Genomic DNA, 11,677 nt, shown 5'->3' with positions numbered 1-11,677 from the left:
TACCTGTTTGTTGTGTAAGTCTCCAAGGAGTGATCAGGTCCTTGGACAGTTACACACTTCTTTCAAGAAAAATGTTCCTTGAGTTCAGAATTGCTTTCCCAGGTAACATAGTTTGTTGGTTACTTAATGTTTCGTCTCCATGATAACCTCAGCCATGCATGTTAACTCCACTGTACATTCTTTATGTCAGGTCATGAGGCAGTTTCACGAGAGGCTGGGGAAGATCTTCCTCAGTTTCCCTCACAGGGGGATGTAACTTTGATTATGTCATTTACTTTTAAATTGCCCACCCTTGGGCCTGAGCAGAACATAATGGACCAGGAGTTTCACCTTAGATTAAATTCCTTAGAAGGTTGGGTTGGGTATTAATACCCAGGAGAATGTTAATCCTATCTACTGTCATCAGCCCTGTCCTTCAGAGGCAAAGCTTCGAAATGAGGACTTTAGAAAAAGGGGGAACTCTGGGTCTCCCCAAATCATTGGTTATTAATAATAACAGTCATTTCTAAGGCTGGAAAAATGACTCGCTGTAGATTTCTTATTCACTCCTCGGTCTGGTAATCTTCTTTGACCTTTGCTGGAGTAGTTGTATGGCCTACCTGCGCTATATTGCTTCTGTTTCCTCTTACATCTTTGCCATTTTCCTCAGCAAGCATTCCAGTGCCTGCCTAGGGGTTGAGGGGGACAAGTGAAACAGTTGCTTTCTTGAAGCATCTTACTCATTTGGGGGAGACAAAATTTTTTAAGAGAGAGAGAGAGAGTGTGTGTGTGTGTGAATACATATATGTATGTGTGTGTATATATATATACATATATATGTAGAGAGAGCGTGCTAAATAGATAAAAGGTTACTATCATGATGAGAGGTTACTAGCAGCTAGAAGAATCAGGAAAGGCTTCAAACACAAAATGGTACTTGAGCTGAATCTTAAAAGAGGACTAATACAAAGTCTAGGTGGTGAGAAGGGAGTACATTCGGAGGGGAACAGCTTGTGCAAAGATGTGGAGGTAGGCAACATTCCATATGTGAGGAACTGCAAAGAAACCAGATTTCACTGGATTGTAGATGGTGTGAAGGGGTGTAATGGTTTGATAAGACTAGAAAGAGTGGTTGGAGTCAGACTGTGAAAGGTTTTATGTCAAGTGTGGTAGAGCTTTCAAAAACAACAGCAAATCTTTGACTACTACAATAATTTACATAGTGTTTGGTCTCTGTAGTTATGTTCCCTTTTCACTTTTTTTCATTCTATTTTTTTCTAAATTAAATTTTTTCTTTCCCACTTTTCTTCCTTATTGAAAAAGAAAACTCACCTAATGAGTATGTCTAGTCAAGCAAAACAAATTCTCACCATGGCTGTGTCCCAAAATAAAATTCTCATTTTGCATCTTGAGGCCATCGCCTATCTTTCAGAATGTGGGTAGCGTCATCATTGGTGCCCTGTGTTGATCAGAATTTTTTTTTTCAAAATACAAAGATAATTTTTATTTAGTATTTTTATTTTTTCCCCAGTTACATGTAAAAACAATTTTTAACATTTGTTTTTAAAACTTTCACATTCTCTCTTTCCTCCCTCCTCACCCCCCCCATTGAGAAGGCAAGCAGTTTGATATAGTTTATGCATGTGTAGGTCATGCAAGACATTTCCATAATACACAGGTTGTGAAAGAAAACATAGACCCCCCCCAAAAAAAAACTTAAAAGAAAAATAAAAAAAAAGTGTGCTTCAATCTGTATTCAGACACCAGTTGATCAGAATTCTAAAGTCTTTCGAAGCTGTCATTATCATGTTGTTTTATAAATTGTTCTATAAATTGTTCTCTTATTCTGTTCTCTTCACTCTGCAACTGTTCATTTCCTGTAAGTTTTCCTAGGTTTCTCTGAAACAGTCTCTTCATTTCTTATAGCACAGTAGTATTCCATTCCATTCATATACCTTAAATTTGTTCAGCCATTCCTCAATTGATGGTTTGGTCTTAGTTTCCAGTTCTTGATCACTACAATAAAGAGCTGCTATCAATATTTTTGAACATAAGGGTTTTTTCACTCCTCCTTTGATCTCTTTGGAATTTTCTACCTGTTTCTTTATGTATATAAGGTTTGAGTTTTCCATAGAATTTTGTTGCAGTTGCTATCCTAGTTCACTGTAAGGAATGTAGTTGAATAAGTATTTTTTCTAGAGAATATATACATACATGCACACATTTACATATATATAATATATATAACATATAATTTGCTTTCATATAGTTTAAGGACTTCTCAGTCTGGGATCTACAGATCCACAGATTCCAGGGGATCTGAGAACTTGGATGGGGGGGAAATTGCATTCTTATTTTCACTAACCTCTAATTGAAATCTAGCATTTCCTTCAATTATGAGTTAAAGAAAATACTTTGAAAAGGGGTCCACTTATTTCACCAGACTGCTGAAGAGGTTCATGACACAAAAAAGCTTAAGAATAAGAACTCCTAGTATAGTGGGGTTTTTTTTAATCTCAGTTACAGTGGAAAAAAATTGATAATTAGAAATGTTACATTTGCTCACTAGCTGTGTGACTCTGGGCAAGTCACTTAACCCCAATTGCCTCACTTTAAAAAAAAAAAAGTTACATTTGGAAATTATTTGAATGGTTTCATGTGCTTTGTTTCCTTATATCTGTTTTTGTGGACTGGTGTGTATTTCTACTTATTCCCTTCTCTCGAAGTAATGATTTAAAAGCAATAGCTTTTTGCAAACTATTTCCATGATTCTCGTTTGTTTTCAGTCTCTAGTTGTTACGTGGCCAACTGCATATTATAATGTGCCCCCCTCTTCCCATTATATCCTCTGTTTTTAAGAAATTTTTGAATTGAATTGGTTTCTGATAACGTTGACTAAGAGTAGGCATTGTAAAATAACTCTGTTCTAAACTACTACTTGTGGGTAAATAGAGTCATAACATAGAGCTGTGATTCTTTAAGGGCCAAATTATTAGGATCATCAGTCTTAATCCTAGCAAGAATTGTAAAACCAATCTTTGGTGTAGTAGTCACATAGGCAACATGGTATAGCATATGGCATGACTTAGATTTGAAAGGACTTGATTGAATACTAGCTCTGGTGCAACTTATCTAATACAACCTCTTTGAGCCTGTTTCCCCATTTCTAAATGGGGATAATTATACTTGAAGTACCTATCTCTACAGTGTTGTAAGAAAGTACTATAAAGCCCTGTGTAAATGAGCCTTATTAGCATTCTTCAACTTGCAGATACTAAACTTGTTGGTAATTTTTTGTTTGTTACCAGATGACAATTTTTGATTACAGCAGCAGTAAAAATGGTTCACATTTATATACTATTTTACAGTTGCCTTATGGATGTGACCTTATTTGATCTTTATAATGAGCCTGTGTGAGAAATGTTATTTATTATCCTTTCCACACATAATGAAAACAGAGAGACTGTGACTTGCTCGAGGTCTGACAAAACTAGTGTCTGAGAACAAGATTCAAACTTGAGTCTCCCTGACTTCAGGTTGAGGGTTTTTCACTAGCATGTTGCCTTTCATGGTCCATTCTATGTTGTGATAGTGTCTGAGAAAACTGAGTTTTACATGGCAAATGATTTTCGTTAAATATGTGTGGAATCTCTGTGTAGACTCACTTCAGCCAATAAGAGCTGTTACATGGGGTAGTTATATAACCAGTTGATTAATAAACATTAAATGCCTTTTGTGTACCAGGCACTGTGCTAAGTTGTGGGGATAAAAAGAAAGGCACAAGACAGTACCTGTTCTCAAGGACCTCACAGTCTAATTGGGGAGATAATATGGAAAGATTTGTGTACAAGGAAGATATGTGCAGAATAAGTTAGAGATAATAAACATGGAGGAGGCACTAGTATTAAGGAGGATGGAGAAAGGTTTCTTACAGAAAGAGAGATTTTAGCTAGGGCTATAATGGAGCCAGGTGGTGGTGAGGAGGAAGAGAATTCCAGGCATAGGGAATAAAAATGCCTGAAGGTGGGAGATGGAGTGTCTTGTTCAAGTAATAGTAAGGAGGTCAAGTGTCACTGGTTTGCATAGTGCATGGTGAGTATTAGGTGTAAGAAGACAGGAATGGTAGGGCAGGTGGAGATGGGACAGGTTCTGAAGGGTTTTGAATGCCAAACAGATGATGTTATATTTGATCCTGGAGAGGTGATAGAGCAATATGTGTGTGTGTGTGTGTGTGTCTGTGTGTGTGTGTGTGTAGAGACTTGTGAAAGGCTGACTAGTCAGAAGGCTATTGCAGTAGGCCAGATGAGAACCTGAACAAAGGTGGTGGCAGTCTCAGAAGAGGACATATGCAAAAGATGCTACGAAGGCAAAATCTGAAATCGATAGATGTTTGCAACAGATTGGATATGGAGGGTGACTCTTAGTAGTAACGGAGAAGTAAGGAAGAGGAGAGGGTTTGGAGGACAGATAATGAATTCAATTTTGGATGTGTTGAATCTAAGATATCTATAGGACTAGTTCAGGATATCCAATAGGCAGTTAGAGTTAGGAGATTGAAGGTCAGCAGAGCCATTGGGGCTGGATAAGTAAATTTGAGAATCATCAGCATAGAGATGGTAATTGAAACTGTGAAAGCTGATGAGATCACCAAGTGAAATAGTATAGAGGGAGAAGAGAAGAGGGCCTTGGAGGATACTCAAGGTTAGTAGACATGTGCTGAGCCTTTCTTTGTTGCTAATGATAGTTCTTAAGGATAGGCCAAAGGAAAAAAAAAAAAAAGCTCTGTCCTCAAGAAGCTTTTGTGCTAATGGGGGAGACAATATGCGGATATGTAAATGTATACAAAATAAATTTGTAGAAACAATAATTGAGGAGGAAGGGAATGAAGGTGAAAGCATTATAGCTTAGTAGAAATCAAAAAAGGACTTAGTAGAGACAATGCTTGCTGAATTTTGAAGGTAATGAGAAATTCTTTTTTTTTAAATTTATTTATTTTTAGTTTTTAACATTCACTTCTGTAAGCTTTTGAGTTTAAAGTTTTCTCCTGCTCCTTGCCCACCTCCCTCCCCAAGACAGCAAGCAATCTGATATAGGCTATACATATACATTCCTATTAAACATTTTCACATTAATCATGTTAGAAAGAAGAATTAGAACCAAGAGGAAGAACCAATAGGAGGAACCACAAGAAAGAAGAAACAAAACAGAAGAAAAATAGCAAATGGTATGCTTTGATCTGCATTCAAACTCCATAGTTCATTCTTTGAATGTGGATAGCATTTTCCATCATGACACTTTTGGAGATGTCTTAGATCCTTGCATTGCTGAGAAGGGCTAAATCTGTGAAAGTTAGTCATTGCACAACATAGCTGTTACATGTACACCATTCTCCTGATTCTGCTCACTTCACTCAGCATCAGTCCATACAAGTCTTCGCAGGCTTTTCTGAAGTCTGCCTGCTCATCATTTCTTATAGCACAATAGTATTCCAATTACATTCACATACCACAACTTTTTCAGCCATTCCCCAATTGATGGGCATGCCCTCAATTTCCTGTTCTTTGCCACCACAGAAAGAGCTACTATAAATATTTTTGTACCTGTGGATCCTTTTCCCATTTTTTTGATCTCTTTGGGATACAGCCCTATAAGTGGTGTATTGCTGGGTCAAAGGGTATGTACATTTTTATAGCCCTTTGGGTATAGTTCCAAATTGCTCTCTAAAATGGTTGGATCAAAATCTTGAAGAAGGTTAAGATGGTGGCCTCCATGGCTGTGTCCTGGGGAATCCGATGGCTGGGGACAGTGATCTGGCGGGTAACCCCTCTGGGGGACCGCGCAGCCTCGGGCCTCAGCAAGGACATGCTCCTGGGACCATACCCCGCCAGCAGCGCCACTGCTGCCAAGAAGTACAACATGCAGGTGGAGGACTATGAGCCCTACCCGGACGACGGCTTCGGGTATGGGTGACTATCCCAAGCTTCCAGATCACTCTTAGCATGAATGAGATCTATGGTATGACTGGGACCATTCAGAACTGAGGCTGAATTGGGGTGAACCGATGCACTTTGACTTTGATATGTACACTCGGAATCGTGTGGATACGTCCCCTCCTGGAACACTTTGTGTAAGCATTTCTTTGGCTTCTTCAGCTTCATGATGTTCACGTTCTGGTTAGGAGAGGTGTTCCCCTCCTATTGGCCTGTGGCTCCAAAGCAATATCCTTATAACAGTACCTGGAGTGAGGAGGTGATTCCAATGTAGAGCCAGAGCCTGTGATACACCATGAAATCTGAAGGACCTGTCCTGCAGAGCTACTGACTTTGTCCTATGCAAGCTACTCGATCAGGAAGAGTTAACCTTAATGAAATACCTAATGAAACTCAAAAAAAAAAATGGTTGGATCAGTTCACAACTTTAGCAACAATGCATTAATGTTCCAATTTTCCCACATCTTCTCCAGCACTTACTGTTTTCCTGTTGTGTCATGTTAGCCAATCTGATAGGTGTGATGTGGTACCTCAGAGTTGTTTTGATTTGCATTTCTCTAATCAGTAGTGATTTAGAGCATTTTTTCATATGAGTAGATAGTTTTAATTTCTTCATCTGAAAACTGCCTGTTCATATCCTTTGACCATTTATCAATTGGGGAATGACATGTATTCTTATAAATTTGACTTAGTTCTCTACATATGTTAGAAATGAAGCCCTTATCAGAGATACTGGTTGTGAAAATTCTTTCCCAGTTTTCTACTTCCCTCCTAATCTTGGTTGCATTGGCTTTGTGTAAAAATTTTCAGCTTAATGTAATCAGAATTATCTACTTTGCATTTCATAATGTTCTGTATCTCTTGTTTGGTCATAAATTCTTCTGTTCTCCATAAATCTAACAGGTAAACTATTCCTTGCTTTTTCATTTTGCTTATAGTATCAGCCTTTATATCTAAATCAAGTACCCAGTAATGAGGAATTCTTAAAACTTAGGAGAAAGATCTTCTGGCATGAGGAACAGTAAGAAGGTCTGTTTGACCAGACATGTATATAGAGTAGACATGTGTATGAAAGGAAATATTGTATCTAAGATGATAAAAGTAATTTGGAGCAAAGTTGGTTAGGGGCTTTAAGTGCTCAATAGAGGAGTTAATGATTGTCCCTAAAGGTATTAAGAAGCCTTTGGAATTTAACTAAGGGGTTTATTAGTTCAGACTTTTGCTTTCAGAAAAATAATTTTAGCAGCTGTGAGGAGGATGGATTGAAGAGGGGAAAGGAAGGAGGGAAGGAAATGAGCATTTATTAAATACCTACTGTGTGCCAGGCATCATACTAAGCACTTTATAGATATTACCTCATGTGATCCTCACAACAGCCCTGTGCTGTTTTGTTTTATAGTTGAGGAAACTAAGACAGAGATTAAGAGACTCATTCGGGATCCCACAGTAAGAATCTGAGGCCTCATTTAAATTCAGATCTTAGTGACTACAGGCCCAGGCCTCTATCCACTTAGCCACCTAACTGCCAGAGACTTGAGGCAGGGATACTAATTAAGAAGCTGTTGCAATAATTTATACCCAGAGATTTCCACACGTTCTAGTAAAAAATTAATTGTATACTGAAACCATAATTGTGTTCTGGACAGCAGTAAAACAGTGAGTATGGAGGAGAGGGGGAGGAAAATGGTTCTGCAGTGTTCATCTAGAACTTAGGGTTATGCATACGTTGTTATGGGAGGAACCTTCTCCACTTTTGCCTTTTTGGGTGGTGGTAAAAGAAGAGTCATGTTACAGATTGATGATGAACATTTAGACCTGTGGTACTATATGTAACATTTCTTTTTTTAAAAAGTTAAGTTATTTTAAGTTTAGATGAATTTTTAATATCTCCCACATTTCTCATCAGATTCCTCCCCCCCTTCCAGATTGCCATTATAATCAAGAATAAAAAAAGAAAGGAAACAAACTGTTTCTATAAACAGTTTCTATAAAACTATAAAACCAACTGACATATTTTAAAAGTCTGATGTCATATGGAGCTCTCTTCACTCATGATCTCCCACCTCTGTAAAGAAGTAGGGGAAGGTGTCTTCTAATATCTCTAATTTGGGGCTGAGCTTGGTGACTATCATTTTTCAGCATTTAGTTTTGATTATTTTGTTCTTCCTATTTACATTATGTATTGCTTTCCTGGTTCTGTGTAGTTCCTATTTCATCATACTAATGTTCTTTTTATGATTGTGATTTTTTAAGGTCAGATGACATTAGTCTTTTGTGATTTCAAATGCAGGTAAAAAAATGTGACAAAAGTTCTCTCAGCTGTATGTAGTTTGGTTTTTGAGTTGATTATAGTAGTGATTTTTAGCATTGTCATAGTATATCAGTTTGCCCTTTTGGTATGCCTAAAGCATCATACTTCTTATTTTATGTAGTTAGTCTCTTTGCTTTGTCATAAAGCAGTAGATTTGACACCTGTCAAATCAAGCCACTTCACCTATTGGCTAGTTACCAACTTCCACTTGCTGTGGAATGACTGTGTGGGGCCCTTAGTCTTTCTTTGTAATATCAAGGAAAGTACAGAGTTGTTATGTTGGACTATAAAGACATGGAGGTATTCAGTCTGTTACATACACTCACATAATATTGATATTACCTAATGGTGAAAGTTGTTCGGGAATTGAATAAAAGTCAGTAGGCCCAGATAATTTCATGCAACAAATATTTACTAAGTGTCTACCATTGGATAACATCTTGCTGTAGGGTAGTGCAGTGATACCAAATATTAGCAACAATTTAGGTAAAACTCAAAGTCTTTTGTTGGTCCAGTTTGGATCCTGGCTTCTAGACTGCCAAGTGATAGGAATTTTTTTAATACTCCCTTTGGACCTACCTCATTAAAAATATGTAATATATGAAAAATTAGCATTGTGCTGTCATTTACTTTAAAATTGGCAAAAGACAAAGTTGTGAAATTTATTTACACCTTCAGAGTTGTAATATCCAGGAGAGGCAGGCAAGTGCAATAGAAAAAGTTCTGGATTTGAAGTTGGATGATCTGAGCTCCAATCTCTGCTCTGCTACTTACCTGTGTGACTAGGGTGAGTCACTTCTCTGTGGGCCCCTATTTGACCAGTTAGTAAAACCTAGGGGTAAGGTCCTGTTTGACCTGATTTTGTCTCATTGGTCTCAAGTTGAAAGAGGTGGGTGGGCTCTTAAAAGTGCCTTGTTGGTAGTATTCGGGCATCCTTCCCCTTAAAACTACTGTTTCCAAGAAAAAATACAGTTTGTTTTTTAAAAAGTATTTACATTTTTTTTTTTTACTGTAAACTTGATAGCCAACTGCAAACCTGAATGTTTTTATATTCAAAGAAGGACAGAAAAAGGAGATACTGAAGATGGAAAGTGATGGTGGGAGGTAGCTAAGCTTCAGATGGCAGGAGATATGAGATCATGGGTGGGTGTAGAGGTTTCACCTTAGCAAGGTAAATAGTCACCTCTTTATATGAGACAAAGAAGTGGAGGAAATAGTAAACGAAAGGGAAGGAATAGTAGAGTAAGACATTTTTGCAGTTAGGCAGCCTGGCTTCTTTTTCTGACTCTGTCACTGTTTTGTTTCTTAATACTTTGTCTCATTAGAACTTTATATATCTCCTAAGAAATGAACTTCCATCCTGTGTCAGAAATTATTCCTCAATGGGAAGTGCTATATCTTTTCTAAGAATACCTTATACAGTTTTATAGATTACAGTATTTCACTGTAGTTGAATATTTTGTGAAGGAAATTTTTTTTTTGTTGGACTAAGAATTTGAAAACTGCTTGAGGAACAAAGCTATTTTCAGCAACGGTTACCTGATAGTAAGAATGTGTTCTGGAGAGAATACATACAGACCTAATCTCTTCTGTGCTTTGCCTAGAAACACTGTAACCACAGAAAAGTTTCACTTTTCCATTGTTTCTTTTTTTGTGGGTAAGTTGTGTGTGTGTGTGTGTGTGTGTATGTGTTTAAACATATTTAAATAATAGGATATAACATTGTGACGATAACTCACTCTATCTATCCTTTTATGTTAATATAAGTCCGCAGGACATTACAATGATTAACAAAGGCAGAACAGAAAGACTGGTATACGAATACAGTAGGTGCCTAATTAGGAAGGGCGACTTCAAAGTAAAAGTAAGATCATAGTGTCAGATTTAGAGATGGAACTGTTAGAATTTAGGTTATTTTGAGCATCTCTTGTGTTTCAGGCACCATTAGATGCTAGGAATACAAAGATAAAAATGTCAGTCCTTACTCTTATTGTGCCTATAGTAAATCAAGTGAGACAACTTGTTCATATTCGTAATTCATAAAGAATTACAGGATAATTTGGTTTGGGGAGAGAAGGCCACTAGCTGGGAGTGATTGGAAAAGGCCTAATGTAGAGCATTCACCTTCTCCTCATCCTACTCAAGCTTCAGTGGTTCCCTCATGGAATTAAAAAACAAACCCCTTGACTTTTAAAGCTCCTTTCCCTTCTTAATTTTTCAGACTTCTTATAGTTTACACTCATACCTCCATGTACACTGTCATCCAGTGACACTGGCCTTCTTGCTGTTCCTCATACAAGACACTCCATCTCCGAAGTCCAGGAATTGTCTTTAGCTGTCCCTCATACCTGACATGCTTTCTCTCTTTATCTTTGCCTTCTGTTCTTCCTGGCATCCTTCAATTCCCAGCTAAAATCCTGCCTTCTATAGGAAGCCTTTTCTAATACATCTTAATGCTAGTGCCTGCCCTCCACAATTATCTCCAATTACCTTGTATGCATGCAGTTTGCATATTGTCTCCCCCATTACTCTTTAAGCTCCTTGAAGGCAGGGGCTATTTATCACTTTTCTTTATATCCCCAGCACTTTGCACAGTTCCTGTCACATAAAATGGGCTCAATAAATGCTCTTAACTTGTTCTTTTTTTGGCACAGAGAGAACTCCAGCAAATATCTGAATAAATGAAGTCCCAATCACTGCTTTGTAATACCTCTGTGTCAGATCTGTAATCTGTTTCCCAAACCTTCTCATCTATTTCTTCTTTCTGTTCAGATGATCTGTAGTATACTATAGTGATAAAGAAGAGTTCTGTTTTTGCCTCCATTGACCTTCAACCAAATATTCTTCATCATGCTTCTTCCATCTGGTTCCTTTTCTCTCTTTATATGATTGACTATACTGTTGCAATATATACCGCTGCTTTCATCTCCCCTCCCTTGTACTTACTGATCCTGTTTCTTTTTTTTAAGGTGTATTTATCTAGAGCCATGTTATACCTATCCAGAGTGATAGATTTTTTTTTTCATTACATAATGAGGTCAAATTTGTCTTCTTGTTAGAATGTCTACCTCCTCTTATTTATTACCTAAACTTTGAAACCATGGGTTTTACTACTGGCTTCTTTAAATGATTTTATGTAACTCTAAAAATTTGTTTTAAAATTCACTTTGGGGGGCAGCTAGGTGGCGCAGAGGATAGAGCGCTGGCCCTGAAGTCAGGAGGACCTGAGTTCAAATCTTGCCTCAGACCAAACACTTGACACTTACTAGCTGTGCGACCCTGGGCAAGTCACTTAACCCCAATTGCCTAAAACAAAAACAAAAACAAAACAAAAAAAATAAAGTAAAATTCACTTTGGCAAGACAAACAGCTGCGTATAAAATGAGTAAATGTACAA

General features: G+C 37.5%; 1 protein-coding gene and 1 pseudogene across 3 annotated transcripts in view; both read left to right on the top strand.

Annotated features, from left to right (window-relative positions):
* Nucleotides 1-11,677, top strand: part of SETD2 (SET domain containing 2, histone lysine methyltransferase) — a 142,714-nt gene that overhangs the window by 23,456 nt on the left and 107,581 nt on the right. The window lies entirely within an intron of this gene.
* On the top strand, nt 5,737-6,275 carry LOC114027991 (annotated as a pseudogene).

Source organism: Vombatus ursinus, unplaced genomic scaffold (genome assembly GCF_900497805.2).
Source record: "Vombatus ursinus unplaced genomic scaffold, bare-nosed wombat genome assembly UNPS02014867.1, whole genome shotgun sequence".
NCBI classification, from domain to species: Eukaryota; Metazoa; Chordata; class Mammalia; order Diprotodontia; family Vombatidae; genus Vombatus; species Vombatus ursinus.
Note: the sequence above shows the minus strand (reverse complement) of the source record. Positions and strands in the feature narration are given on the sequence as shown.